The 24,918-nt window shown below is 47.4% G+C and overlaps 1 protein-coding gene across 1 annotated transcript in view; it reads right to left on the reverse strand.

The window, feature by feature from the left end:
* STK40 (serine/threonine kinase 40) overlaps positions 1-24,918 on the reverse strand; it is a 353,634-nt gene that overhangs the window by 243,020 nt on the left and 85,696 nt on the right. The window lies entirely within an intron of this gene.

The following is a 24,918-nucleotide window of genomic DNA, read 5'->3' on the forward strand; positions in this document are numbered from 1 at the left end:
TGCTTTTGGTAGGCTTGGATTGTAAATGTCCATGTGCAACAGGCTTAGGGTTAATGGCTGTCTGAGAAATTTGTTTCTCCTGTATGACTAGTCTCATACCCTAGGGCAATTCAGCAGCTTGTTAAAATAATGCAACCCCAGAAAGAGCATTGGATAGCCCTGGTAAAGAATGAGTTGTTGAAAAGTGACCCTAAACACTTTAGTGATGAGTGGTAAAGCTCCAATTTTGAGCCAGTCTTGACTGACCACAGATCCCATGTGGCAGACAACTATCAGTGTGGGGGGCACCCATGGGGGAAACAGAGAGGACAGGGTATATTGGAACCCAACCCTGGAGGACGTTTTCCACTCATGTACTATTGCTCTACAAACTGCCAATAACAACCCTTTCTGCACTTGACCCTCAGGGTTGTGAGTTGGAGCAGTCATAGACTTCATATCATAGGGATGCAGCAATCTTGTCTGGGGCACAGTACTCGGAGGGGGATCTATGGCTGGTCCTAACCTCAGTCCAGATAGAAAAATTAAAAACAAAAGTAACAAGGGGGTGCCTAGAATAACAAAAAAAGAAAAAGATTATTAACTCGAGGGCCCTACCTGCAAAAGATCTACACAAGATGGAATCTCATAACGCAACAGACTTCAAATCAGCTGGATAAATTGGAAGGTGTGTTTAATGGGCTTTGAGTAAAAGTATTGGCGGATTTGGAAAAACTAAATCACAAATTAGATGGATAAGAGACACCTATCCAATGGCTTGGTAAACTTCACGGAAATACCCTAATCAAATATGTTCAAGGTGCAGGCGAGCCCTGTGCATTCAAAGAGCTCACACCCCTGCGTATGTGGCAGAATCCAATAATTAAGTTGCAATAAGTAGAGAAGGATATTCACCCGGAATTTCCAGGGATGGAATTGAAGTCAATGGCGTTGGTCAGAGAATTCCCCAGAGTAAGGGAACATTTCCCACAGCTACCACCAACATGTTCTCCTTGATTCGAAGTTAAACTGGAAGAGCATGTTTAACACAAGGGTAATGCAATGCCAAAGAGCTATAGTCAGTCTTTTGCTTTGCACTTTGACTTGGACACATAACAGTAAACGAGTTGGAGTTTCAGTAGTAAAGTATGGAGCTGGGGTTCAGGGGTACAAGGTTGCAAACCAACTACAGAGGGATGAAAATAAATTTGTTTGCAGACTTCTGGCTGTCTCTCAATCTACACCATCTTTTATGTGTCATCTCGAGGTAGGACTGGTGGATAGGATACAATGAAGTCCCTTACTTCTGAAGATAAGAGTCTGGGGGAATTCGGAGACCCACATTACAAAGAAATTGCTGATGGACTGCTTTGCTTCAAACAATGTTATGGTAATTGCCTGGATTCGATACATATATTAAAGCAGTTTTTAAGATATGGGTCTAGCGCAGTAGTTTTATAACTCCGAGGTTATTGATGCAAAAACTAGGGTGCAGGATATGTTCCTGGGAAGGCAAGCTAGATCTCACCATGAGAGATTCGATAGACTGCTCTCCAGTAATAATTACTGTTTTTTTAACCAGTCTCTGGGTTGTGACTTTTATTTGGTCAGCATCCCAAATGTTAAGCATAGGTTTTATCTCACAGGGCTTCGTTTAAACCTTATCCATTTTCTAATAGTATTTCCCAGACAAGGTGATGTGAATGCCTTTGTTGCCAAAGTATCCTAGTGATAATGCCTCCTTTCAAAAGCACTATGCACTTTATGCTTTTCGGTCAGTTATATTCCTGTGCACGTAAGCATTATCTGGTATCAATATTGCGCACCACTCCACCCTCCTTCTATTACCGTCCCTATACTTCCATGGGTTTTGGCAGGATTAGGCTCAGATGCAGTCAGCTCACAATTTTTCACTGTTTGAAGTATGCAGCTCAGATCAACAGTTTATCACTACTTTTGCATCCAACAGCACTCACTGGTGGGCACTGCAGATCCGCCTGCTTGTTTTTGATTCTCTAGCCTGCTATTGCAATCTAAGCCACACAGTTTACCAGCAAGTTGGCCTCAACAGTCCTGGGCTGCAGCAGATGCAGTTGCACCTTCAGGGTTGACCTTTTGTTGCTGGGCCACAGCCCTCAACTTTGAGATACTGACACCAGGCCTGGTTACACAGCTGCTCTCAGAGCACTCTGCAAAGCAATCCCTTCCTTGATCAAGGAGAATGTGGGACTGGAAAAAAAATGGAGTGGTTTGGATACCGCATTTATACACATTTCCCAGACAGAGGGTATGGCTCTACAGTCTCAAGCTTCAGAACCAGTTTGGACTGGTTCTCCTGAAGTGTTCTTCTCTAGGTGCTCTCCAGAAACAGCATTTATTTAAAGTAATGGTTTTCACAGCAGGTAGCACTGCAGCTGGCTCCACTGAGGAGCACCTACAACAAGGGTACAATGATGTGTGACTTATCTGCACCTGTCAATCATCAGCTTTCCTGAAGCAGTAATTAGAGAACGAAAAGGGCAAACCTGGCATGAAACTGCCTAACCTTAAACTAAATGGAAGTCCAATCCCTTGCCTTTTCCACATGTACCAAATGCCAGTGCTGAAGGAGAACTAATCAACTGCTCCTTGCTAATAAAGTATTCAAGGAATTTCTGAAGGTAGCACTGTATCCATCCTCCTGACCGCAGTGTCGCCACCCTCTAGCCACAGGAATATAGGCAATACATTTCCATTATCTGTCGAAGTTATCTTAACCACCATTTTATGTCATGCTAAAGTTAGGGACATCCAAAATGGACTCCAATGGCATTTGTATTCAGACAAGACACATGCTCCTAGCATACATGCCACAGGATCACTACATGCATAGGTACTCGGTCATGCACAAGCAATGTCAGAGGAGATTTTTAGATTTCATTTAACAGCCGAACTTTAAGCAAAATGGGTCAGTAGGCCACACTCACTGACACAGATAACAAGCATTGAAAATGCAATACGTCTCGCCTTTTATCAAGTTAAAGCCATTTGCTTTGCTAATGGTATTGTATAGCAAAGCAAATGGCTTTAACTTAATGAAAGGCGAGACCTACTGCATTTTCAATGCTGGTTTTAAACCTACTACCTTAATCCCCTCCAAACCCAACACGCTACTAAATCTAAAAATGATTAAAACGTATTTCATTAAACAAAATTACAAATTATATTAAAACAAATGTAAACATATACATCATTATTACAATTGTCACATTGTCACACTGCTACTACTGTCAAGTGTGAGTAAAATACCCAATGCTACTACAAGGGGCTATGAGTAGTATACCCAGTGCTGCCTGCTGTAAATAGCATACCCAGTACTACTGCCGGCTGTGTGTAGTGTGCCCAGTGCTACAGCTGCTGGCTGTGAGTAGTATACCCAGTTCTACCACTGCCGGCTCGGAGTAGTATATCCAGTGCTACCGCTGCCGGCTCTGAGAAGTATACGCAGTGCTACTGCTGCCTGCTGTGATTAGTATGCCCAGTGCTAATACTAGGGGGGCTGTAAGTATTATATCCAGTGCTACTGCTATCTGTTGTATGTAGTTTGCCCAGTGCTACCGCTGCCGGCTGCGAGTAGTATACCCAGTGCAACCACTTCCGGCTGAGAGTAGGAAACCCAGTGCTACCGCTGTCGGCTATCTTCTATCTTGGGTCACATTGAACAGTATAATCCCGCCAAGTCACACTGTTTTCTGTCCTCTTATGCCACACTATGCGCCACTGTGTGATCCACACAAGGCGATGGGGTGTTGTATTACAATATGGGCTCTCTGCTGAGTAGACTACAGAATTCAAGAGGGCGCTGGACATGCTCATTATATCCTGCAAATAAAAGCAGGGCCTCTGGAATTGTGCGAATCTGCCGCCGTGGAGTTATCCACATAATTGAGGATTTGCCGCATTTTCCACCAAATTGCAGAATTTAACTAAAAAAATATTTATAGTTAAGACGTATCAAAGTTAATAACGCGCTACTTCAGAGGGTACCGATTCCTGCTTTTAGGGGTTACACTGATATTAAAGTGAAACCAGCCCATATGGTGTTAACAAGGGTAACAAAAATGACAAATTAGTGAAGCACACTGCCTCAAAATGTATGTACCGCAGTACACCACACAATTAGTCTTTTCTTGGCGTATAATTCAGTCAACTATGCCTATAATGTGGTCCTCCCCTGCCGCATAATTTGATAGGCCCTGAATATAAGTAATTCAGGCTGGCTCCATGCTGTGCCATGCTGCGTTGTCTCGTGCTGGTAGTGTTGCACTATGGCATGGTCCAAGGAAGTTTATACACTTGTGCTTCACTGGTGCACAGGTCTCTCTGGAAGGGCACTCTCTAATCCCGGACCGCAGCCATGTCTCATTGCAAAGGAACCAGTCACACTAGCAGCACAAGTCTCTCTGGACCTAAGGAGTCTCCAGACTGTCTGCCAGTCACCCTGCTCCTCGGAGTGAGTTAATAGATGAATGCATGAATAAATGAAGTGGCTTGAATAATTACACTGACCCCCAAAGTGTAACTGCCAATGCTGCAAATCTGAGGAGGTTGGCCTAGTGGCTAGAGCTGCAGAACTTGAAACGTCGTGGCCTAGGCTCGAATCCTAGCTGCGCTCCTGGATTAACATGGTGTGATTCTGGGCAAATTACTTAATCTCCTTGTGCCGAACAATGAGAAACATTTTTGTGTAGTCCTCACTTGATGTACACGAGCATGTATTTAGTCTTCCCCTACCTACACTATATAATAATTACTAATACATGGTGAACATTCGGTCGGGTTCGGGGGTTCATTCTTCGAAGTGGACTCTTCTGTAAAGGTGCACGCTTTCAAATGGTACTTAATACATGTGCGAGCACATCCCAGCGCATGAGAGGTGACAAGAATTGTCCAAGATCATAGAACACAGTTAAGAGGCAAAGCAGTGATTATAGAAAAGATCTTCACCCACCACAAGCGCATATTTAGTAATCACAGGGGCTGTGCTCAGGTGACTCCAATATGGGCAAAAGAGGAAGCCGAGATCAAAGTTATCTCCTAGTTTACAGTGTGCAAGTGAGCATTTATAGATAAAGTATTTACCCCCAGGGTCAGGCAGTGTGGAAGTTGAGGGAGCCAGGATTTTAAAGAATGTTTTCTGATCTTCGCAGCTGGTAATTAAGCTCACGATAGCCAATGCCTCGTTTAGTGACCCTGGCATGAATTTCCCAAGGTTAGTCTGGCTGTAAAATAGTCACCTAGGCACTCTCTCGCTAGTCGCTACTACCAGTGTTTCAGCAGGAGCCCAGAGTTGGTGAGTCCCTGTCTCACTACACAACTCCGCACATTCCTGGAATATTTTTACAAGACGTCTCTGGCAATCCCTGACAGAGCGGCATAGATGAGGTGGTTTCTCGGCGCTTAGAGACTGGCTCAGCCCACCGGTTTGTGTGCACTCTCTTCCCTTTCAACACGCGTCTCTCCTTTCTTTTATGTTTTATGTTCACCCAAAGGGCAAATTTTTAGGTCTCGGCTAGCGTTGCTGCGCACATGCGCAGCTCGATCGGCGAGATTATATGATTTTGAGGAGTTTTGGTAAAGGGCTTTAAGCCCCGCCCCTCTTTTCCATTGGCTGGCGTCACCGTTTATGCTAAACGGTGGCCAGCCATTGGAAAAGAGCTTTTCATGACTAGTACTTTTGGCTTTTTCAGACGGCCCACTTGGACGGGCTCGCCTGCTTTCCTTCTGCCGTGAAAGGTTTCTTATCTTTATGGGGCCATGTGTTTAAACACATGGCCCCATAAAGACAAGAGATCGAGGCTTGTTGCACTTCTTTTCTGTATCGGACTGCTTTTGGAACAAACGCCTTGCTCGTTATCTCTTAGCCGCACATTTAATTTAACCCACGTTTAATTAAAAAAAAACGCTTTACCATCAGCACGGCACCCAAGTAGCACTTGCATTTTCAAACAAATGGCGCGTGTAACCAAACTTTTATTTGTGGCACGGCACCCGCTTCACGGACCCGTGCCGCGTTTAATGTTCATTTTATTTTTATGATTTACCATCATGAGCACGGCGCCTGCATTTTTAAACAAATAGCACGTGTAATCAATTTGTTGGTGTCCCGTGCCACATTTTGTTAGCTTCTCCTATAGCAGCTGAGTATGAGAGTGTGCAGTGCGGGTGCAGAGGGCAGTCAGGCCAAAGCAATCTATCCTACTATCACACCGTTTGTCACAAGTGCCAGAGTTTGAATCGGATACCTTCAGCCCTCTGCTTTTTGCTTTTCTATTAGCAACTTCAAGCTAGTGATTTTTAGGGTGGGGGGGATTTTAAAGTTCCCCTGTGAGTTATGGGATGCTATTTTGGCACATATAAAAATGTTGTAATCACTCACTGCAAAATGCATTCCCAAGCTGCCCTATGCAGAGAATAATGGAAACCACTGCGGGGAATCGGATGGAATTCCACTAACACTCAGCGATGCTCGCCATGCAAAGATCGGCAATAAATAAAGTGTAAATTCTTAATTGGCAGCGCTAAAACATTGTGCTTCCTCTTCCTGGCACCCCAAAGTGCCTTGACAGACCGCCTCACAGCACTGTACTTGATACCAATAGCCCTTTGGCCGTGTTTGTAGAGGCCCGAAGTACTATGCGTTTTGTCATGAAAAGCAACCCTCGGTGGCACCCTTTGTCAGATTGGAGCAGTCTGGGTACATTGTACTTTTTCATAACAAACAGCCCTGCAACACCGAGCTTCATCATTGTAAAACCTGGTATTTGCAGTGCATAGAAAGGGCAATAAACTGTTGCATTAGGCGCAGTATCCGCGATACCCCCCCTCTGCCCAGGATCCCCATCATCACCTGGGCTTCGAGAGGGCTGAATTCCGGGAAGGAGGTGGGGGACGGAACATGCAGCCACAGGGCATGCCTTAATTGTAGATATTTATAAAATTGAGAGGAGTGGAGCGAGTACCTCTGCTGGAGATCTGCAAACGATCGAATGTGGTCCCCTACCCAAATATCTCCGAGGAGCGAAATTCCGATGCGGTCCCATCAGCTGAAGCCTTGAAGGGATGAAGTTTCTTTCAGCCAAGCGCCCGTCCACAAGGGCGTCTGCCTAGTAAGTGTCCCGCCCCAGCGTGTGTGGTGCAAGGCCGCACGCCAGGCCATGAACACTGTTCGAGTGATGGAGGGGAGGGTGTGCGGCATGAGGATGCGGAACAGGTAGGCTTGGAGCTGTGGAAAATCCATTGACCGAAGTTCCACCCGATATGCTGGGTCGGACCAGCCGCTCGCAAACCAGTCATGGATCACAAGGAGCCTCGTGGCCATGTAGTATAGATGGAGATTAGTGACCCCCATACCCTTGTCGTATGAAGGTATGCGACAATGTGCCAAAGAGAGTCACGGCCTTGTGCCCCCCACAAAAACCAGGAGAGGGTACTGTCTAACTCCCGGAACCAACTCCCTGGGAGATAAAGGGCGATGTTCTGCAAAATATACAAAAAACGGGGTAAGACCATCAGTTTGTATAGAGCACTTCTGCCAAGGGGGTTGAGGGGAAGGGATTGCCATTTCCGGAGATCCACCTTGGCTTTAGATACCAGAGGTGTAATATTTAGGGCCCATTCAAGTTCCGGAAGGAGAGCGACCCACACCGCCAGTCGAAACAGTCTCGGGAGGGGGTGCAGAGGAACCAATGTAGATTTTGCCGGGTTGAGCTGGAGCCCAGAGACTCGTTTGAAGGCCGAAAGGGCGGCCAGGCAACGTGGGCCCGAGCTCACGTGGTCCGCCAGAAAAAGGAGGATATCGCATAAAGAGCAGCGTAGGAGTCTGCGAAGGTTAGGGCGATCGCCCGAGAGGTGGCGTGATGACGACCGGCCACATCACAGATCTCGGGGATGATGCAGTTAGCTTTGGGGTAGGACACCAAAGTATGGAGCAATTTACCGTTTTTATAGCCCCACCCGTATACGCATGCCACGGAAGACCGCTAAATCATTTGAGCTCAGTCCAGTGAGATTGACGAATCTCATCTCGGATCTGTGCAAGTTGCCGAGCAGACACCGCGCTGTCGGAGCCAGCCTGGGCCCCTTCCAGCTGTGCTGCGGGAGCCTCGAGCGGCACCAGCCGGGCAGTCCGCTCGGCACGTTTCGCATGAACCAGACCTCTAGCCACTCCCTGTATAGTAGCCTTACCGGCCTCCCATAGCGTACCCGGCGAAGGGACCGAGCCTGTGTTAGTCGAGAAATATTGCCCCAGTTCCTGCCGGAGGGCCTCGACAAAGTCAGGATCTTGCAAGAACCAGGCATTCATCCGCCACACCGTACAGGGGCTATCAGGAGAGTTCCCGAGACGGAGGGAGACGGGGGAGTGATCTGAAATGCCTCGGGGAAGGATAGTAGCCCCGGCCATCAATTAGCAGTCAGGGGCTGGTAACAAAAATAAATCGATTCGGGAGTGGTTGTGATGAGCCGCCGAAGTGTGAGTGTATTGTTCACGACAGGGGTTCCACACCCTCCAAGCATCACAGAGACCCAGGGCAGACGACCAATCAGACAACCGCCTAGCAGAGGCAGTGTGAGGCGCTGAAGGAGCTCCTGACGCATCGCGGGAGGGCTGCAGAACAGCTTTGAAGTCGCCTCCAATGACCTTCAGACCTTGGGGAAACGAAGAAATGACGAGTGTGAGACGGCGAAGGGCAGAGGCCATGGTGACAGGAGGGACATATACACTAAGAACGTTCAAGGGTTGTCCCTCGACCTTACCCGTCAGGGCCACATACCGGCCGTGGGCGTCTATCTCCGCCTGCACCAGGGTAAAAGGAAGACACCTCCGGAGTAGGATGGCCACCCCCGTGTGAAACCAGAATGCCAGACCCTATCAAACCCATACCGGGCAAGGAAATTGCATTGGGAACCCAGAAGGTGCGTCTCTTGGAGGCACAGGATATCAGGCGCACGACGCTGAGCGCTACGAAGGACGCAGTGCGCTTTATGCGATCCAGGAGGCCGTTGACATTCCATGATAGAACATGGAGGGGTCTATTTAGGGTGGGTACCATCTGTGCGGAAAGTATGTGATGCGGGGACCGCAAGCGCGGGTTGACCCGGATGCCAGGGGAGGCAGCGGACCATAATCGGGGTCAGTGGGTGAAGGTGGTGCAATTCAGTAAAGCCCAGGTTTTCATCGTCAGTGAACGTGCCTTGATCTCTGCCAGGAAAAACAGAAAACTGCGGCCCGTAGGTGGCGGAAAACAACAAACAAGCGAGAGACAACGGTCTACCCCCCCCTTCCCTTGCCCCCCAACACTCCCCCACCCTACACTTCTAGGGCAACAGATGCTTTCTCTTCAGAAGGAAAACATGCAACAACAACCCACCAAAGAGTCTAACTGCTAAGCTAAAACGGTTAGCTGAACATGGACAAAGCGGAGATGGACCCCCCTCCATAGAGTCGGATGAAGAAATGACATCAGCTGCAATCATCCTGAGAACATTCCAGCAACAGGGCAACTCCAGTGGAACCCAACTCTGAAGTAGGAAGCAGATTGCATAACAGGAGTATATCAAGGATAAATCGCTCTCAATACAGAGACAGAACAACAGTCACGGGTACAGGAGCCTTGAAAGAGGCTGAATAGCAACCCTCACTGCCGGCCAGAGTTCAAAGCCCGTCATCGTCCCCGATGCCACGGAGCTCTTAGACAGGTCAGAGTCAGATATGGCTGGGCGCAGAGCCACGGAGAGCGGGCTCAAATCAATCCGGGAGGTAGTCGGGCTGGGAGAAGCTGACCTCTGAGTGGAACAACAAACATTTGATGGACGGAATGCTGACAATGCAGACATTCTCCCCCAGTCAAGAGATCTGGGTTAAATCCATCGTTCTTTTGCCCACTACACCACCCCAGTTTAGACATGGCCATATGCAAATCAGTCTTGACCCTGTGCCTTATGGGAACAGTCCAGCCCGAACTGCCAAGCCATGTCTTCACTGGACCGGAATCAAGCATCCTAGGACCGGTTTCTGGCTATCAGCCGTCATCAGCCAGGATAGCTTGACTCCAGTGGCGTAGTGAGCACGGGTCCCACGTCTGGGAATACCCATCCCACTTAGGGCGAAAAGCGTTACAACAAACAATTGATGGACGGAATGCTGACAATGCAGACATTCTCCCCCAGTCAAGAGATCTGGGTTAAATCCATCGTTCTTTTGCCCACTACACCACCCCAGTTTAGACATGGCCATATGCAAATCAGTCTTGACCCTGTGCCTTATGGGAACAGTCCAGCCCGAACTGCCAAGCCATGTCTTCACTGGACCGGAATCAAGCATCCTAGGACCGGTTTCTGGCTATCAGCCGTCATCAGCCAGGATAGCTTGACTCCAGTGGCGTAGTGAGCACGGGTCCCACGTCTGGGAATACCCATCCCACTTAGGGCGAAAAGCGTTACAACAGTTCGGGCTGGACTGTTCCCATGAGGCACAGGGTCAAGACTGATTTGCATATGGCCATGTCTAAACTGGGGTGGTGTAGTGGGCAAAAGAACGATGGATTTAACCCAGATCTCTTGACTGGGGGAGAATGTCTGCATTGTCAGCATTCCGTCCATCATTTGTTTGTTGTAACGCTTTTCGCCCTAAGTGGGATGGGTATTCCCAGACGTGGGACCCGTGCTCACTACGCCACTGGAGTCAAGCTATCCTGGCTGATGATGGCTGATAGCCAGAAACCGGTCCTAGGATGCTTGATTCCGGTCCAGGGATGACATGGCTTGGCAGTTCGGGCTGGACTGTTCCCATGAGGCACAGGGTCAAGACTGATTTGCATATGGCCATGTCTAAACTGGGGTGGTGTAGTGGGCAAAAGAACGATGGATTTAACCCAGATCTCTTGACTGGGGGAGAATGTCTGCATTGTCAGCATTCCGTCCATCATTTGTTTGTTGTAACGCTTTTCGCCCTAAGTGGGATGGGTATTCCCAGACGTGGGACCCGTGCTCACTACGCCACTGGAGTCAAGCTATCCTGGCTGATGATGGCTTATAGCCAGAAACCGGTCCTAGGATGCTTGATTCCAGTCCAGGGAAGACATGGCTTGGCAGTTCGGGCTGGACTGTTCCCATGAGGCACAGGGTCAAGACTGATTTGCATATGGCCATGTCTAAACTGGGGTGGTGTAGTGGGCAAAAGAACGATGGATTTAACCCAGATCTCTTGACTGGGGGAGAATGTCTGCATTGTCAGCATTCCGTCCATCATTTGTTTGTTGTAAAGACCTCTGAGTGGATGCACGGGATGGAGGGCGTTGGGCCGGCGCCCCCAGCGAGCGGGAAGCCCCCTCCCCCCCGATGGACACTCCTCCTGCGGGACCTGGTCCGGCATCTCTGGGACCGCGGCCGGTCGACTCAAGAGGTGCCGCTCCTCCGTAAGCCAGGTCCATGCCGCCTGACTTGTTGGAGTTTAATTTCCAAGGTGTACTTAGCATCATTTCGAATGTCCCATTGTGCCTTAAGCAGATATCAACAGATTTTGGTTTGTTTTAAATCCTTATATGTAGTAAATCTTCATTGGTGCACAGCCGTGCAAAGCTCTGCGGATTGAAGTGTTATTTGTATGACTGATCCGAGAATGCAGCTTTTCCTAGCTATAGAGCACCAACTTGCAGTGCCGCTGGAAAGTTTTGCCAGCATAGAAATAATGTTACTTTAAAGAACTTCATACCTCACGTCTGCTTGATCTAGGATATGTAAAGAACAGAGGTTATCCATTTTAATAGTACTCATTTATTGACCTCGGGAAGATGAAAGACTCAGTTAACCTTGTCAAGACTTAAAATCAAGTCTAGCAGATGAGAACACAGGACAGGAGATGGTGGCGAGCGTCAAAATCACTGAGCTAACCTTGCCAGTCGGCATATTGCTGGTACAGTCCACAAATTATTTGTTTTGCTAGTATAGTGACAGTGGTCACATTCATTCATTCATCCATCCATCCATCCATCAACCCTCACTCCAATTGCCACAAGACAGACTTTTACTTATTTTGCGCGAAGGCAGACAGTGGCAGGTGTATGCTGCTGTGGGTAAATTCTGCAAGTATGTGGATAGAGTCTGATATACACTACTCCACAGGCGAATGGGGTCAGACCTTTCTGGTTTATCAATTCCGTACCCAAGTAGCTCATCAAGTGTCGTTTTCTTTTTTTGTAATTGCATTCTGGAATTTGAAGTCCTTATGCATCGTGATCCCATTAAAAAATCCGAACTACTGTTCAGAGTGCAAAGAATGAATATGGTTGGATAACCTACTTAAGCATGGACTGGGAAAACCTGCGAGTTCTGTGGGGCTTGTAGTAGTGATGAAAGTGAGGTTTGATAAAAGGATGCAAGCTGAGGGGATGATAAACAAGATGCACCACAGCAAATTGCAGCAGAACGGTAATAGAAAGGAGAAATGGCAAAACGGTGCGCGCGCACTGCAAAGAGCTAGAAAGCTTTTAAAAAATGCATCAAAGAAAGGAATGGGGTGAGAGCGTGAGCCTGCGAGTGGTGCATGCGCGCGCGCTTGGGCGAGCAGTCTTCACTTTTCAAGCACTGCATTTGTGCTAGTGGCGCGCCGCTGCTCGCTTCCGCAAGGTGGATGCCGCCACGAGTGCAGTGCTTGAAAAGTGAAGACCGATGGCTACAGGCCCTCCTAGAGCAGCCTAGGCGAGACCTAAACCTGATGTTACCTTCCAGTCTTCAGAATCTTGGTGCAAACAATGGCTAAGATTGGGGTAAGCACAATAAGGCGGTGGTGGAGGTGAGACTATCAGCAGGTTTCAGGAGAATACATACCTGCAAAGTGATGTAGTTCACTGGCAGTCTGTAGGTCTGCTTCCAGGAAAGTGAAAACAGGAAAAAGGTTTTCAGAGACTACGCACCTCAGAAAGTGTGAAGGAATACTCCAAACACAGCTTTAAAAATATAACACTAGGTTTCAACTTTCTTATTAATCATTTTGTACTCTACTACAACTTTGACCGCCTCCTTCTGGACAAAAATGAATATTGACAATTGGTTTTACTAGACAACTCATGATCTGTTGCTCCACAGCTTCAAAAGTAAATGCTTTCCAGACTGAGACTGGTGTGAACTACTCGCTCCAATGTTTACAATGGAAGGATATCTTTCTGGATAGATTTCTTTTCTTGGTAACCACTGTTGAGTCAAATATGAATTTAAACCTGAGGGGCGTGGCCAACAGCATGGCCGGGTAGCCGCATCTTCTGGCTGGCCCGTCTGTAATCCTGATAATATCCTGCTCCTCATCTCCGTTCCCTCGATGAGACTCAAATCGGAGGGCGAGCTGAAGCGGAGAGGCGTGAAGGGGAGTACCTCAAGACACCTCGCATGAAGGAAAGGAGGCTTCTCTCGGCGAATTGGGAGACGTGCGGTCTTACCCAAGATGGCGGCGATCTAACTGAAGTTGCGGATCGCGTCGCATGGTAGCGGGCCGTTGCCCTAATGAAGTAACCTGCGGTCTGCGGGCAGTGGCAAAGAGCGGGGCACCGTGGCCGGCCTTTCCACCCCGTAAAACATGACCGGAGCAGCACTCGGCGGTGCCTTGAAGGACACAGGGAGCGGAAGTCCAGCACGAACTGGGAGCGGGGATCTGCCCGCGGTGGCAGCAGCCGGACCCGTGGCGGACAAGGAATGGAAAGACACCGGCCGGGGGGCTCATAATATTGCAGGTGCTCTCTGAGGGATTGCTGGTGAGGAAGGGCCGCTTGATGTGTGGGCGTGGCAAGCCGCTGACTTGTGACGAACCGGCTGGCTCTGCACGGCGGCTGTGACGACCCCCGCCGAGGTTTCTGGGACTCAGCCGTGTTTCAGAGGCGTCACAAGGGACACATCACTGCCAGACATGGGGGACCAAAAATGGTGACACTAGCGCTCCATGGCAGAGCTCTTGGAGGACAGGCCCTGCATTGTTTGGAGCGTGGGGCGGCCTCGTAGCAGAGCCTGAAGGTGAGGGGATGTTACCCCCTTGAGGTCATACTGCTTCAACAGCCAGCAAGGCGTGCTGTTATACACACGTGGAGGAGGTGAATTTCACTTGGTAGGAGACCCGCCTGCCCTACACTGGTGCCAGCTGCGAGTTGAGTAGTGCCCACAGCGGCGCAACACATGCGAACAGTCCAAGGCCTGGAGGGTGAGCCCGAGAAGCGAAGTGCCTGTGTCCCTGGCCCCCCCCGGCTGTGAACCCTGCGGAGTGTATGCACCATTGTCTTGGAGTTCGGGTATGGGGGGAGCGGATATTATTCCTGACTGCTGTGATTCAGAGGGGTGCCGAGGCCTCTGCCATCCCCACCGCGCCATCAGAGGAGAGCTGGGCGCGCAGATCGGGAGGTGAGAAACGTCTACACAATTGAATCCCATGGACAGACTGCTTTGGGAGGTGTGCCACTGATGAGGGCCTATACAGCTTGAAGAGGCATTAGTACCCCAAGCTTTGGGAGACAGGTGGTGGTGAAGACGCGGTTGCAGGTGGGGCGGCTCATTCGTACTCCCCTAGCTTTGAGTTGTGGCCCTGGTGGTAATCCCTGGCTCCTGGGTGGACCCACGCTTTTGACCAGGACATAGGTAGCCCGTGGGTGGCGATGAAAGGTACGGGAGGCTCGCAACGCCACATTGGTTATTCCCTTGTCGAACAGGTAGAAGAAACAAAGGTTTTCACGCAAAGGACATTTTGGGTGCTTCTGCGAAGGTAATCGCGGGAAATTGACACGGCTGGTGTGGTTCGGCGCTATATAGTGGGGTCCCTCCCTGGCCCACTGATACCTGATAAACAACGTATCTGAGGGAGAAGTAAAGGCAGCAGCCGGACTACAGGGTCGCCACCATGGCCAGAAACAAAGAACCAAAAACAACCTAACAGGGGATGTTGGGCCGCTTCACGACAATTCTATCGGCCCCAACAGTAGCAGAGGGAAGTTCCACTCCCCGCCCAGACACAGATGTAATATTACAAGCGATCCAGGCTACACGAGAAAGCATGGAAACCAAGATTGCTGAGGTGCAGACGGAGGTCTCTTTTCTTCGTCAAGATCTGAGTAAAGTTGTGGAAAGAGTGACGGAGGTTGAACGACGAGTCTCAGACCTGCAGGATCACTCGCAGACCAAAACCACAGAAGTGGCCTGTTTATTGGAGACTGAGGGAAGCGGCCTGGCGGGTTGTTGACGCGGAAAACAGGGCCCGTAGGAACAACCTGCGCTTCCTAGGCCTTCCAGAAAACTCAGAACGCTCAAATCTGGACCGGTTCCTTCTCACTTTCATCATGAACACTTTCCCAGAGGCACAATTCTCATCATGCTTCGTCATAGAACGGGCACACAGAATGCCTGCAGTTCGACCGCAACCAGGAGCCCCACCCCGGCCAATGATAGCTAGATTCTTGAACTTTCAGGACCGAGATGTAATACTTCAAGAGTAGAAAAAGGGTGAGGTCAAGTATGAGAATACGCAGGTGATGGTTTTCCCTGACTATTCCAGAGACGTGCAAAAACAACACCGCACCTTTGACTCAGTGAAGGTGAAACTCTGAGCTCTTGGGATCCAATATATGCTCCTGTTTCCTGCCAAACTAAAGGTAATTTTCCAGACAAGACACATTTTTTCCAGACACCAGGGCAGGCATAGTCATGGATTGAGGAAAGACCTCAGTTGAGGCGGGCAAACCCGCCGGCTGCTCCTTCAATGGCTGACAAACAGCGGGGCCTGGACTGGGGCCCGAGCAAGGAAAGTCGACGGAGACGACAGCCCAGGCGCCGGACCTAGAGTAGGACTACCCCGGGGAGATCTCTACGACCGAGGGGCCAGAGAAATGTTAACACATATACGGATGAGGACTCCGACTTTTCTTGGACGCTGGAGATACAGTCGCGCTCATACTTTTAGACCTGAGCGCGGCTTTTGACACCATCTCCCATCCTATATTACTTAACACTCTGAAATCTTTTGGCATCTGGGATTCTGCTTTGGATTGGTTATCTTCCTTCCTAACGGACCGCACTTTTCAAGTCTTTTCTGCGTCTGACAGTTCTAATGTCTTTCCTTCACCTTTTGGAGTTCCTCAGGGCTCCATTTTGAGCCCCTTGCTCTTCAATCTGTATGTCAGACCTCTTGCTGACATTGCTGACAAGGCTGGACTGTCTCTTTTTACATATGCTGACGATTCACAAATCATTTTCTCACTTTCCAAATCAGACTCCTGTTCCATTTCTGCCCTTCAGTCGGGCTTACGCCAAATTGCTGTCTGGATGAGAAAAAATTACTTAATGCCAATAAGACTGAGGTACTTATTTTAGGCAAGCAGAAAGATCTTTGGGGCTCCTGTCATTGGCACAATGAGTTAGGTACTCTTCCTCGGCCTGTTGATCATGTTCGCAACTTGGGCTTCTATATCGATGACTCTTTGACAATGCACCATCAAGCAGTCAAAGTTGCGGGTACTTGCTTTACCATCTTGAAATTGTTGCATAAAATTCTCTGGATGCTGCCGAGAGACACGCAAAAAACCGTAGTCCATGCTCTTATTACATCAAGGCTGGACTACGGAAACGTTTTGTTCCTGGGTGTTAATAAGGCTGTATCCCGCAGGCTACAACTTGTACAATACTCCAGACTCCTTTGTGGGGTTCCCAGATGTTCCATCTATTTCTGAACATCTTCTTGGGCTTCATTGGCTTCGAATTGAAAAGCGGATCGAGTTCAAAGCTCTGACCTTTATGTTTAAAATCAAATGGGGTCTAGCACCGGACTACTTACAAACTTTTGTCTGTCCCTATGTTCCGACCCACCATCTTCGCTCTGCTTCACTTAAAAAATTTCATATTCCTAGGTTTAGACTATCCAGAATGGGAGGCAGATCCTTTTCCGTCCTGGGTCCTTCTCTCTGGAACTCAATTCCCCTTGCCATTCGTAGGGAAACTTTGTATCCCCAGTTTCGTCGTTCGCTGAAGACTTGGCTTTTTAATCAATAATTTCTCTTTCTCTTTTTCAGTTTAAGTGTCCAGGCGCCGGGAAACCCTTGTTGGGTAGCTGTTGCGCCATATAAATTAAATAAATAAATAAATAAATAAATAAATAAATAAAGAAAGAAAGAAAGAAATAAATAAAATGATGATACTGCCCTCGAACGTATGTCTAAAACTTCGCAGAGGTCAAGTGGAGACGCGAACTCTGAACAAGCAAAAGCCTGGAGATCCGCGTTCGAAGACGGCACGCACCCGCTTCTGGAACAGATCCAACACATGAAAGCATCAGGCTCGGACCCTCCATGCAATAACCCTCAAATCCAGCAGTTGCACAGCAGAGATGAAGAGAAAGGATGAACTGGGGCTAGCTGCCCTCTGAGGGACTATGTGGGCTTCCAGAGGTTTGGAGGACTCTGGACACTTTTTGGTAGAGGGACGCACACAGTGAATTGTCCCCTTAGTGTTCTATAGTTGAGTGGGTAGGGGAGGGGGTGGGCTACAGACCTCTGGGTGGTCTACCTGCACCAGTGTTGTCCTGTTGACCAGTTAAGGGGTGACGGGAGGGCCTGCAGAGTGTGGGGAGGGGGGTATGCTGGGGTAGCTTGTTATTTGAGACTTAGAGTTTGGGTAAGAGGAGGATTGTTTTGTTTTACAGAATTACACGTGCAATGACATTGATGCAGGGTGGCATAGCGATGAAAAGGCAAATACTATGATATTACGAAATAGACAGCGGTGGGGAGGGGGCAAAGGGATCGCTGACATGTCAGACACAATACACCACCGGGATGGCTACATCTAATTCAGAAATGTACCCGATCCTCTCATGGAACGTGAATGGGATGGGAAGCAAGTTTAAGAGGGGACTGGTGGCTGCGTTTCTTCAAAAGGTTGAAACCTGAGGTCATCCTCCTGCAAGAGACACATTTGAAAGGCACTAAATGTGGGTTCCTAGGCAGGGGGGCCTATAGACTTATGGCACACGCTGGATTTTCCACAGGGGCGAGGGGCAAGGCAATACTTTTCAGGAAAAAACCCGCCCTTCAGAGTAGAACGCACCTGGGCAGACCCCAATGGCACGTATGTGGCGATTAAAGGGATATGGAATAGGAGGCACATCACATTTATCAGCGTATATGCACCACCTAAGCTCCAAAAGCAAACGATGGACAAACTCATAGCAATTCTATTAGAAGCTGGTTCAGACACACACATTATAGGGGGTGATTTTAATGATGTTATGGACCCCATGACGGACCGCACGACTGTCCCAACTGGGAACCCTAAGGAGACACCGCTTAAACGGTTTACAGATACCCTAGCGCTTGCGGATATATGGCGTCGACAACATCCTCAGTCTAGAGCCTACTCATTTTACTCAGGGGCACAGATGGCCTTTTCCCGGATTGATTACATATTTGCTCCAGTGGGGGAACTTGGGGAGGTCCACAAAGTGGAGTACCTGGCATGGGGTCTCTCGAATCACTCACCCCTGTGGCTCACGGTGGGCGCCCGTACACACCGACAGAAGGGAGAGTGGAAACGGAGCCCGTGGGAACTTAAAGACCCTCAGGGCGCTAAGGAGATTAGGGTGGATACGGAGTTGTATTTTAAAGAAAATCTGGGGTCGGTAGATTCGGTCATCACCCTGTGGGAAGCCTAAAAACAGGTGCTAAGAGACAGGGAACAAAATATTATAGCACATAAGAAACGAAAGGAACATGAGTAAATCACTGGGCTGGAATCCCAGTTGCTGCAGCTCGAGTCACAGGCAAGCGCTGGTAGTGACCCCTGAATGCTACGCAGTCTACCACTCCTCAGACAGGAATAATTTTCATTGGCCAAAAACAATGCACAGAATGCGATACAAGCCATGTACCGGCACATATACGACGTAGGTGACAAGACTGGTGGGTTACTTGCATGGCTTAGTAAGAAAGAGCTCGACAGTAGGTGGGTTGAACAGATACAAACTGAGGATAGTCGGACTCACTCAACCCCTGTCGCAGTAGCTAATGCCTTTGCAGACTATTATGAGGCCTTTTACACGTGACGTCACCTGGCCAAAATATCCCACATACAAACATATCTTCGTGATATACAACTCCCCAAATTAGCGGACGCTGAGTCCAAGATGTTGGATGACAAAATCACAGCAGAAGAACTCGCGTCAGCAATTGGCCAAATGAAAGCAGGAAAGGCGCCAGGACCCAACGGGCTACCTCTGGAGTCCTTTAACCAACATGCAGCACTTTTTGGCACGCATCTTCTCCAACTATACTTGGAGGCGCATGAGGCAGGCAGCCTCCCCAGAGACTTGCGGACGGCCACAATTGTATTAATCCCCAAAAAGGACAGGTCACCGCAAGAGTGTAGTTCATATCGCCCAATCTCTCTCATTAAGATGGAGACAAAGATATTGGCTAGAATTTTAGCAAACAGGCTAGCCGTAGTCATTACCAGTCTCATTCACAGGGACCAATTCGGCTTTATGCCAAAACGATCGACATGGCTTAATTTGAGGAGATTACACAATTGGTTAGAAGAGGTTGATGGTAAAGAGGATCCACACCTGGTCCTCTCCCTCGATGCTGAAAAGGCATTCGATACCGTCCACTGGCCTTTCCTCATGTCTGTATTGGAGGAATTTGGAATTGGTCCGATATTCAGATGCTGTATCGCTGTGCTTTAGGAGAGACCAGTGGCCAGGGTTAGAGTCAATGGAGCTGTGTCACGGGAATTCCCAATAGGTAGAGGCACCCGACAGGGTTGCTCCTGGTCACCCCTGCTCTTCGCCATGGTGTTGGAACCACTTGCCTGTGTGATCCGACTGCACCCGGACATCACAGGATTTGGGAGCAAAGGAGATGCAGAGACGGTTGAACGCATATCCTTATATGCGGACGACATCTTGATGTACGTTACAAACCCAGAGAGGATGCTCCCCTCAATTATGGATAGCTGCGAGACTTATGGTTTTCATGCTGGGTACAAAATTAATTGGGAGAAATCGTACATATATCCAGTAAGTAAGAGTAAAGACCAGGCTCTTGACCACAGTCACCTTCAGTTGGCCCAGGAGGGTTTCAAGTATTTAGGGATTTATGTTACCACCAATGCAGCAAGGGCTTGGAACGCAATCTCTATAGGGTGCTCCGGGAGTTTCGAGCAGACATCGAAAGGTGGGGGTCTCTGCCGCTAACGTTTTTGGGCAAGGCAGCACTGTATAAAATGATAGTGCTCCCCAAATTTCTTTACGTATTGCAGAATACCTACCAGTTCATACCATTTGAGGCGTTCAGTAAAATTGATGATCAGTTGCGCAGATTTATCGGGGAGGGGAAGCCGCGTAGGATAGCATTGGTGACACTGCAGCTTAACCAATACAGCGGCGGTATCTCGCTGCCTGACCTTCGGGCGTATTAATGGGCAGCCCACCTAGTCGTTTTGAACGAGTGGCAGCATGCAGAGAGAGATCACCCCACATATGTACTTGAACGCACACAGTTTGTCAAGCGCCCACACACACATTACTTACACGGAGGGAAGGGGGCAGCTCGACTCCTGACTGCGTCACGGATTGTTATAACAGCCTGGAAACAGGCAGACCGACAAATGAAGTGGGAAGGCCGGATCACTAGGGAAGCCCCTCTTTGGGCCGGCACCTGGCTTCGGGAAATTACAAAACTCTGAGGCTTCCAACAATGGGACCTACTGGGCATTTCACAACTCAAAGATATCATACACCGTAAAGAACTGGTCACATTCTCACACCTACACGCTGAATATGACATGAGCAAGACTCAACACTACAAATACTTGCAGCTGACCCATGCCTGGCGAGCACAACACCTAGACACTAATGACATTCCGGAATATGCGCCACTGGAGGGGCGACTACTAATGGGAGAAATTGCAGAGAAAGCGGTTTCATGGACCTATAGGACGATAATTAACAACAAGCCGGACCCACTACAGAAGTTGCGGGTGAAATGGGAAGCAGAGTTAGGTGAGATGGAAGACTTAGATTGGGAAATGGCACAAATGCACCCACGTGAGGTGGCTATTAAGTCCAGGCTCCAACTGATACAATTTAAATACCTGCACAGAGCACATTATGATAGGGCGCGACTACATCGTATAGGGAGGGTGGAAACACCAGACTGTTTGAGATGTAAAGTTTCGGGGGGGGAGTAAATTTTTTCACACGGTGTGGGACTGCCCACGGATTCAACAGTATTGGGCCAACATGCTGGGAAGGTTGGGTACGGTCCTGGAAAAGACGATACCACTCAGTCCGCAGTTCGTATTGCTGGGGATATCCACTGACATTGATCTCCCTAAACCAAAGTTAACCTTACTTCAGCTGGGATTGGTGGTTGCGAAACGTGACTTGGTCAAGGCATGGGGGGCTGTGGCGATCCCGTCCCTGACGGAGTTGGAAAAAAGTATGTATATGTTGGGGGAAAAAACGACCTATAAAGCACGGGGCTGCCAAAAAAGCTCTGGAAAATATGGAAGCCATGGTTGACACACTATGGGTTGTCGCTCTCTGATTCACAGTGAATTATTGCGATGGACTTGTGGGTTATGCAGCTGAAAGATGCTCCCAACAAATGTATTAGACTCTAGAACAGTTACTAGACTATCCGCCACTGTTGTTCTTATATGATGCAGATGGCTCGCTGAAGGTGCCACTGTATGCTGCTATTAATCAATGTCTTTGTAATGTATTAAAGAAAATGTTAATAAATGAATTTAAAAAATATATTTATTCATTTAAACCAATAATGTATTTAATTTCTCCATGGTCATCCGATTATGGTTCGACAGTAATAGCCTGGCATAGGCCCGTTATATCAGATGGAAGTGGGATTTCAAGCATACACTTAAGACTGCAATTTCTTTTCCAAAACCCAAAGGAAACTTTTATCCAACCCAGAATGCAATGATCACATCAATAATCCCTTTAAAAGCACTATGTATTGACCATCTAGTCACCCACTGTCGATCAACTTAAAGCACAAATTCCACTTGTTCCCCCCTCCACAAGTTCCCTCGGATCAGGAGTGCTTTGCATCTCACCAATCCCAAACTCAAAAACCTGGTGGGATCTCCTTTGCAGTACTGACAATCAGGCTCTATTGCTCTCTTCCATCTAGAATCAAGAACCACCCAAACCACCAAGTGCTGAAAGAGCTGTAATAACAGACTGTTCACATTGATCGGACCCTTCCACTCAACCAAAATGCTTTCTCAACATGGGCTTCACATATAACCCGATACCTACAACTCTGATAGTGGAGATCAGATGATGTTATGAAACCAGCATGTACATGCGCATAGCTAAAAAACTGAAGCACTCGTCTGTCCCTCACACATGACATCCAAAGTTTTCTATATAGGTCATACTACAGACATATACGCTCCAACCATACTTAGCATTGTGATTAACCTGTTGCACAACCAACCAACTATAGAGCGCTTTGGGCTACAAATAGGGTATGAAGTGGAATACAAAGGTTATAATACAATACATTACAAAGTTTTATTGTGTTGGGTGTCTTTTTGCATAGCACATAATTTGCTACCACTTAAGCACACTGGCCCAAGAAAATAGGGGTGAGGTGTACAATCAGGGTTGTCAGAAAGTAAGGCAAGTAAAACATTGACTACGGAGAAGTACATAGGTTTGTGGGATTAAGGTTAGGTCTCACAACACCTTATCCTGGGATTCTCAATAACCAGATTCAAGAGGGTCCGCTGATACTGTAGTTTTCACATTTAGAAATGATTGTGCTCTACGGTGGCCTGCAAGGTTGGGGTACACAAAATGGTTAAGTACTGTATTATATTGGATAGTAGAGGACTAGATCCAGTTATTGATCTGTGTGAAATACTACGTGCATGCATGTGTACACCAAAGGAGTTTGTCCTCGGTATAGCTTTGCTGTGGCTCATGTTGGTAGATTGCCCAATTTGATGCAGCATTTCTGTTTTCAGGTATGTTTGCCATTTTACGGTTTTAATTAAATTCTACATGTATGTGGGCGGGTGATATTTAGTGAACATCTTCAGGTTGGCAGATATGTATTTGGCTGAAAGGAAATAGGTGCTAGAGTCTAGCATAAATGGATGTACCACTGATGTGGCATAAGCACACTCAAATATATAGTTGACGACTATTTGGACATGATAGCTCCAGGGGTTGTGTAAAATGTTTACAGTTCATATAGGGTGAGGTGAAAATAACTTTTGATGTGCCACAGAGGTGGAAAACATTTAAGTCAACAGTCAACTAGATGGCTTGGTGTCGTGTTAGGAGTATGATGCTACCCAGAGCTGTGTTTAATATATTCAATTGTAGGGCGATGTGCAAGCATAACTATATCTGGATGTGATGTTGAGGCAGCAAAAGCTTAACGAACTACATGAGTTATAAATGGTGTTGTACGCATGAGGATGCCAGGATTTCGGACTACTGTGTGCTGCTGTTGGAAAACTATGTGCAGGTATTGCTTGCTATGTTATGTGCTGCTAAGGGAGATATGTTCAACTGGCTACATGGCTTGACGTTGTGCATGCATGTGATGGTGCCAGGGGCAATGCCCAAAGAGCTGCTGGTGTGATGAAAAAGTAGAGTCCACAACCATTTGCTGGCTGCATAAATGTCCTTTGAAGCAGAAGCAAGACAATGGTTTTTAAGAGGATTTGAGAAAAAAATTCAAAACAGCTTACATGAATCACACATTAATACCCATAAAACCAAGAGAAAGATGAATTGAGCCAAAATCCACCAACATTAAAAAGTATATATATGTTCTTCATCGATGGCAATGCTTTAACTAATCTTCTCATTGCCATGAGCACACATATTTTTACCACCAGTTTTAACAAAGAAGTTACAAGTGCATACAACAATTTAAAAATGAGGAGCTTACTTCTCAGAATCAGGTTTGTCCAGATCAAGGCCCAGACGGGAACATCAAATTAAATAACAACTGGATGATTATATACAAAGTTCAAAAGTACTCTAATAGCTGTTACTAATCGACAAATATATTGTGCACATTTATTGACCTCAGAATGATGCATGGCTGAGTAGACCTACATTCACATCACAGCCATTAGGAAAACCTTATTTGAAAATACGAATTGAGTGTTTTACTGGTCTACTGGGACTGTTAAAACAGGCCCTGAGAAAGCGATTTTATTTGCAGAAACATGTGTTGTCCGATCTGTGCTTGAACAATAAATGTATTAAGACTATATCTCATAAACCACTGCCCGAATTGTAGAAATAAAAAGACACCTTCTGACTCACTTCCTGTATTTACTTTTGCAGATTATGACAAAGTGAAACTGCTGACTAACCAATTAACAGAAGCCAGTTTCTGCTTAGTTTACAAAACTACAAGTGTAGTGCATCTTTATTAAGTAGCAGCAAGCTGTACATGTTAAAGGACATGTTTGTAACCCCTCTTATTAATATAGATTCACACTCGAAGGCTACAACAACGCGAGACTCACTGACTGCCCGTTAGAAACTAAAACTTGCAGCCTTCGACTGGATACTTATGGAAGGTTGACCTCATTGTATCTTGATTTTACCTTGAACATGAAATTAAATCTCACCCAAGTTGATCCCTAGAACATATCCCAAACAATTTACTAATCATTAAACCAGGTTCAAACATTTCCATCTATCCATCACGTGTGCTATCAATATTAAGTCTGTGCAGTCAGCAAGCTGATAATGATGATTATACTGATCAAGATAAAAGTCTAAAAATAATTTTCCTCCAATACCAAAATTCACATTTAGTATCACAAATTATTACAAACAACCAAGATGCTTTAAGCAACCACTAGCCATCGCACACATATGAC

This window comes from Triturus cristatus, chromosome 3_2 (assembly GCF_964204655.1).
Source record: "Triturus cristatus chromosome 3_2, aTriCri1.1, whole genome shotgun sequence".
NCBI lineage: Eukaryota > Metazoa > Chordata > Amphibia > Caudata > Salamandridae > Triturus > Triturus cristatus.